The 6,938-nt window shown below is 32.2% G+C and overlaps 1 non-coding gene across 1 annotated transcript; it reads left to right on the top strand.

Annotated features, from left to right (window-relative positions):
• The first annotated feature begins 6,657 nt into the window (after nt 1-6,657).
• TRNAQ-UUG (transfer RNA glutamine (anticodon UUG)) lies at nt 6,658-6,729 on the top strand. Its single transcript has one exon. It is a non-coding gene; the product is annotated as a tRNA-Gln (tRNA).
• The last annotated feature ends 209 nt before the right edge of the window (nt 6,730-6,938 follow it).

Raw genomic sequence — 6,938 nt, 5'->3', positions numbered from 1 at the left:
AAATATGTTCCCATCTTTGTCCTTCACCACAGGGTGTTCCAATCCTTTGATAACAACTTTCCATGTTTTGCTATCCATAGATTTTAGAAAAGCCACCATACGTGCCTTCCAGTAGTCATAGTTGATTCCATCCAAAACATGTGGTTTGTTAGTATTTCCTCCTTTCTTTTCCATAGTACCTGGAAGTATCTTCCCCGGAGTTCACCCAAAAACAGAACATGGTGTCTGCTCTGATGTCAATTGAAATTTTGGTACACAGATACTAGATTTCATAAACCAAATGTCACGATACTGATATCAGATCAGTCTCAATAGCAATAATAATTATGCAGATAAAATAAATTGCTTAAGGTAAATGACACAGGTAATTGTTAACCTAGTTCGGTGCTACATCACTTACTCTGGGGGCATCCAAGCAAGGGAGGAAATCCACTATAATAGTATTAGTTTGAATTTCTAAACAACCCTTGTTTTACAAAATTCTCACTTAATCACTACCTGTGCTATCTCATATGAGAGGGGTCTCATATGAGACCCTTCCCACTTCCCTTCAGTCACAAACCAGTGATAACCTAACAATGATAGACAAAAGATAGAAGGCGTTCTTCAAAGACAACCAATTAGTTCTGATTAAAAGCTTATAATTGATGAACAAAGATAACTTGACACACAATCCACTCTTGCTTAAAAGCTTGTGAGTGATTGACAAAATACATCCCAAAATCAGTCCAAGTCAAATATCAAGGTGATAAGAGAGTGGATCACAATGAACATTGAACAAACTAAAACCCTAAAACAAAAACTTCAATCCCACGGCTTAGTTACATAATTAGGATTAGAATGTTTTTTTAAATAAACCTCCATAAGCATGGGCTTCGGGCTCTTCGCATATTCAAAACAGAAGCTGCAAATCTTCTGCAAAATCTTCTCCACAAAAGTAGGAACAAAATATAATGTTTCCTAAAATGTCTCAACATCCTTTTTGTATGAAACAAGTGCATAACTAGAAAGAAACAGATGTTTCAAATTAAATCCTTCTTGTTCTGCAAAAATATGAGAGATAAAATAGAAGATAATCTCTCATTAAATAAATTAAATCTTCCAAGAAGTAAATCCTAAACCTGCACTAATGTCTGGTATAACATGTCACGACATCGTGCGTAACATCTGTTTGTAGTGATGTCTGACCAGCATGTCAAGACATCTTTCACATCATTTTGATGTGATACATGTTTTATCAAAATTGTTACCAACCATAAAATCACATACCTCACAGCGGGTAGCTTGGTTTCAAGTGTCTAGTATAGAATTTTTCGGTGGCCAGGGGGCATTTAGGGATCCTATGTTAGTTTTTTATTTTTTTCTTTCCTTAGAGTCTAAGTTTAAAACAAGAGATAGGTTTATTATGATTTGACATGCTGTGATGTGTACTATTTGGTCTGCTTGTTATGATTAGTTGTCTACCAAAAAGTCAACAAATATGAAAGAGATGAAGGATAAGAGTATTTTTCTAGCTTGGAGATGGTTTCCTAATAAGTCCCATATGAACTCTTTCTTCTTCACTGATTGGATTCAGAAACATATCTTGTGTCTTGACCAATAGAGAATCGATACTCATGGTCTGACTCTCTGGTTTTTAGTGGTTAGCTGTCATTTCCTTGATATTTTGATCTGGCTTTGGTGGTTTGATGTTTGAAATCTAGCTTGGTCTTAGATGACTGGTTCCTGGTTGGTTGGTTGGTTGGCGTGTTCATTGCGGGGACATTGATTTTCCTTTTAGGTGTTGTCTTAACTATTTGTAGTTTTTCTTTTTGCTTGTTTTTTGTGGTTTTTCTTCTAGTACTTCTTGTGCCGTAGACTCTTAAGTATTTTTTTTGGGCTTTTGCTATTCCTAGTAATATATTATTTGATCATTACAAAAAGTATTTCAATGTTGTCGAATGTATAAGTATTAATATCAATGGTAGAAAAAATATTTTAATATATTCTTAAGTTGTGATTTATAATATTATAATTAATTTGATTAAATAGAGATAAATCTAAATGTAAAAGAGAAAAAATAACTATCAATATTATTATTTATAGTCTAATATTTATGTTACTTCCTCTGAAGTTGATGAATGAATATCAATCATTTCAAACGTACAAGTAAGTTGGTTGAATCATTTTGTTGGTAAATTATTTATCATCACATATGTCAGGTGACTCTCAAAAGGTATGTAAGAGGTATTTATCAATTGAGTATCCAACTTTTTTTATGAAATATCATTTAATCTAAGTATATTTTGTCAAGTCGTGCCGAACTTGATTATATGCAATATTTATGGTCGAAGTATTGTCCAAAACAATTTCACATGACCTTCCCATTGTATTTTCCAATCATCTAACACTTTTTTATCCATAATAGTTCACAAATTTATAGTGCCATGAATTTTGTTTCTCCACTTGATTGAGATACTACACTTTACTTCTTACTCCTCAAAGCAACAAGGTTTCAGCACAAGAAAGTACAATAACCCGAAGCAGATATTCTATCAATGATTGAACTAGCATATGTAATCCTCTATAGTTAGACTTTCACCTCTTTTAAGCAAGAGTCTCTTCCTATAGTGGCTTTGAGATATAGTAGGACATGATCTACAACATGCAAGTGTCTCACCCCCAGGTCATGCATTAATTGACTTACCCCACTGATTGCATACGCCAAATTTGGCTTAGTGTGTTTGAAGTAAATCAACTTTCACACTAATATTTGATACCGAGCCTTATCAATTTTAATATTTTCCTCCTAATAGCTCATCTTATGATTTTGTTTGATGGGAACACTTGTAGGCATGCATGCAAGTTTTCTTATTTTCTACAAAAGAATAAACACATATTTTCTTTGAGAGTTAAAATGACTCTATTTAAATAAGATACCTGAATTCTCAAGAAGTACTTAGTTACCTAAGGCCATTCATATCAAACACTAATTATAATTGCTTTTTGAGTAGTTATGTCTCAATCAAATAATCTCCTGTAACAGTAATATTATCAACAGAGACAAGAAATCCATTTTGATTTCCTCTTTGTGTATGTTTAAAAAACAAAGTGTGATGTCATTGGCTTTACTTATATACCAAATGCAACATTGTCTTTGTGAATATTCCAAACCAGATCTGATGGGATTACTTTAGTATATCTAAGGTCTTCTTCAATCAACTTACCTTGTTAGTTCCTCCTACAAAACTAAAACCCAATGGAATATCCATATACACTCTTTCGCTAAGTTTTCATGTAAGAACATATTTTTAACATCAAACTCTTGTCATTCCCATCTATAATAAACAACAAGATATAGTAAGATTTAAACATTTTACATCTTTGCAAAAGGTGAAAATGTCTCCTTGTAATCAATTTTATATATCTGAGTATAACATTTTGCTTCTAGTTTTGCCTTGTAATGATCAAGGATGCCATTTGATTTGTGATTTACAAAACAAAATCATTTGCATCAACTAGCTTCTTGTCTCCCTTACTATCAATAATTTCCCACGTACGAGCTTTCTTTTCTTCACCCAGAGTTTGGGCCTGCATATCAATGCATCTTCAACAGATCGTGGTATTCTCACATTATCAATAGTTGCAATAAAACTATGGTGCTACTTGGAAAGATGTTTTGAGGATACATATCTACAAATAAGATATTTATACATGGAGGGACAAGATCTTTTATCTTTTCTCAAAACAATGGCTAAATCATCTGAAATAATATCACAAGTATGAGAAATCTGAGAATCACCGATAAAGGAATCACTTTCATTACTTACATTAGAGGAACCGAAATAAGGCTCGGAGTAGGCTCAATATGATTAAGAGTACATTCATTCAAAATAGGAATTGAGAGAGATGTTTTATGGAAGCTATGGGTAAGGATATGAAACTTAAACTCATGGTTAGAGTCATTCCTATTCTCCCTTTGAGCATGAGGAGGACTGGAGTACGACACATTTTCGTGAAAGGTGACATCTTTAGAAACAAAGTATTTACTACTTAAGGATGATAATATTTACACCCAATTATATTAGAAGGATAATCCACAAAGATAGATATAAGTTTATGAGAATCTAACTTAGTTTGACATTGCTTATGATATGGACAAAATCAACATACTCAAATACTTGAGACTCGAGATCATACAACATAGAAGCAGAAGAAAAAGTGAGATTATAAACAGAACAGACTAACATTACCTATAATACGAGATGATATACATTTAATTAGATAAATTGCTATATAAATTTATTCACCCCCAATAAGATTTTGGTACAAACATTTGGAAGAGAATTCATGATGATGCTTTGTTTATTGGTAAACATGGAAAAATTAGGATTGACATATTTTTTTACCATTTTTTAGAATGTGTTATGTTAATATCATTCCTAAAGTATGTTCGCACCATATTGTAAAATTGAATCAAGAATTATGATAATTTCTCAAAAAGCTTTACTAAGATGTTTTGTTAATCCAACTTGAGGTATGATGGACGGTTTACTAACAAGTGTACTTGTGTTGTTGTCGAAGTAATAAAAATAAACTCGTCTCCACAAGAATTGCGAACTTAAAACAAGGTACGTTGTGCGATAAAATTTAAAAACACTAAACGGGGTTTTCAGGTTGTTTTGGAAAAAAAAATGCAAGAAAAGAGTTTTATAACGATAATGAGAAAACGATCAGGTTTTATTGTCATAATCCCCTAGTTCTACTTGATTGATGAGATGCACATTAAAAGACATGTAGTGAATACAAAGTTAGACGACAAATTAACACTATCACTCGTCCAATCTCTTGGCGTGTAGCTGACTATCCTAAACGTCAATTTCCATATCCCTCGGGCCAATTGTAACGTCAGATTAGGTAACCAAACTTGTTAATCCCTAAGTCATAATTCCTAATCATATTACCCCAAGTCCATTAGAGAATTCAATAGTTAAAGTGTGTCATATAAATAGCCTTAGGGTCAGTAGTCACTATTCTCAAGATCAATTTGTGTGGCGTAACAAACAAAGACAATGCACACATTCATTAACTAAATAATAACAAAGATTCGAAGCAATTACAGTAATCATAAGTCTCAATCAAGTAAAAATAACTTCATCTTCAAATAAAATTTAACCTAAGAGGAACCTAGCTACTCATGTTAAAATTGATCAATACCAATAGTGTGTATTCAAAGAACATGAAGAATCCTTAAAGAAGAAGCTCTCCAATGGCTTCTCCTTATAAAGCAATTAGAAAATGTGTCGGGGAAAAGCTGCAGCGCGACCGCGCTACCTTTCAATGCATGTGTGTTACTTTTTAGTGTTGGCATGTTAGAAACAACGTGAGCACGTAATTTCCTAGGGGCTTTGGCGTTTTTTTATCCTTTTTTCACCAATTTTCTCACTAAGTCCTTTTCTTCACCTTAAAGTGTTTTTTCAACTTTTTTTTACTTAAATGCTTCTAACTTGCTCAATTTTGTCTCGTCAATTTTTCTAGTTAAATGACATGTTTTGATAGCTCGTCATCAAGGTACCTAAGCACTAATAACATTAAAAATTATTTGTTCCACTCTAAATTTTAGGATTGTGATATGATCCCATACCCTTTTTACATCCCTAATTTTCACTTCATTTCAATAATAATTTTAACCCTATTTTTCTATTTAAACATTGTATACAAGGCTCGAAGGATTAGTCTCTGCAGTTGCGTGCAGAGAATATCTGATTTATATAAAAAAAATCATGAATTATATAGTTCTTTTTCTTTTTCACTCATCCATTTAGTTTATAATAATAATTTTTATCCTCTTTCTCAATCTAAACATAAATCACGAGTTGCCTAATTCTTTTATCTTTTAAGCGCTTTATGACGATGATGCATCAAGCATGACTCATTTGATAAAGTATTGTTATATAACGTATTACTTTTGGACAACGATCTAATATTCACATTATTAAATTAGATGAATCTAACCTTATAGATATGAACAATGAATCAAACCCAAATTAGTACAATAATTTAGAAAAGAAATACATTATTTACAATAAAACATTTTGCAACTAGAGAAAAATTAACAACCATATAATACATGAAATTTATTCCAATAAGAGAGCATCATAAAAAAAAAATTTAGAGTTACAATGAAATCATCCTCATTTGAATGTCTATAGGCCAGATGGCCGTATTATTCATATAAAATATCATAGCTATGGTGATATGATATGTATTTTTGTGTAGTAAGCATTTATATCTACTATAGACCCAAGAAATCAAATAGCAACCTCCTCATCATAATAAACACATATGCACGAGTGTCATCTAATCCGGAAAACATGGTCAGCTGTATTTGGATCGCCGTTTTTCCTCTCCTATATATAACCAGTTAATATTGTTTCCTCCTTTTTCATGTCGACGTTGGAACTTGTAACGTCGCATTCTTTACTACACAACAAGACAAACATTTAATTAACTTTTATTATTAATCCCATTAATGTATAATAAAAAATTGACGTACTGTACTTATCAATTCCAATCATAGCTGGCAATTGAAAAGTCACAAAAATATACTAATTCATTTCCTATTTATTAAATGAACACCGTCTATAAAAGAAGTTTTCGGTTTCCAGTCAACAACATGGTTCTATGGTGTAGTGGTTAGCACTCTGGACTTTGAATCCAGCGACCTGGGTTCGACTCCCGGTAGGACCTGTTTTATTTTCTTCTTTTTTGCCAAAAGTCCTTTAACCGCTCATGCGTATTGATAACTATTACTTGATCAATCAACGTCATAATTTATGAAGAGAGAGAGGTGGATTTGACATTAATTGTGATAAGGACTTGATCAAGTGTCGAAAAAAACAAAGAGAAAAAGAATCTCTCTTAAGAAATTTTAGTTTAAGCAAATCCCAATCAACAAT

The sequence above is a fragment of the Vicia villosa genome, linkage group LG3, assembly GCF_029867415.1.
Source record: "Vicia villosa cultivar HV-30 ecotype Madison, WI linkage group LG3, Vvil1.0, whole genome shotgun sequence".
Lineage (NCBI taxonomy): Eukaryota > Viridiplantae > Streptophyta > Magnoliopsida > Fabales > Fabaceae > Vicia > Vicia villosa.
The sequence above is the reverse complement of the archived record's forward strand: the minus strand, read 5'-3'. Positions and strand labels throughout refer to the sequence as shown.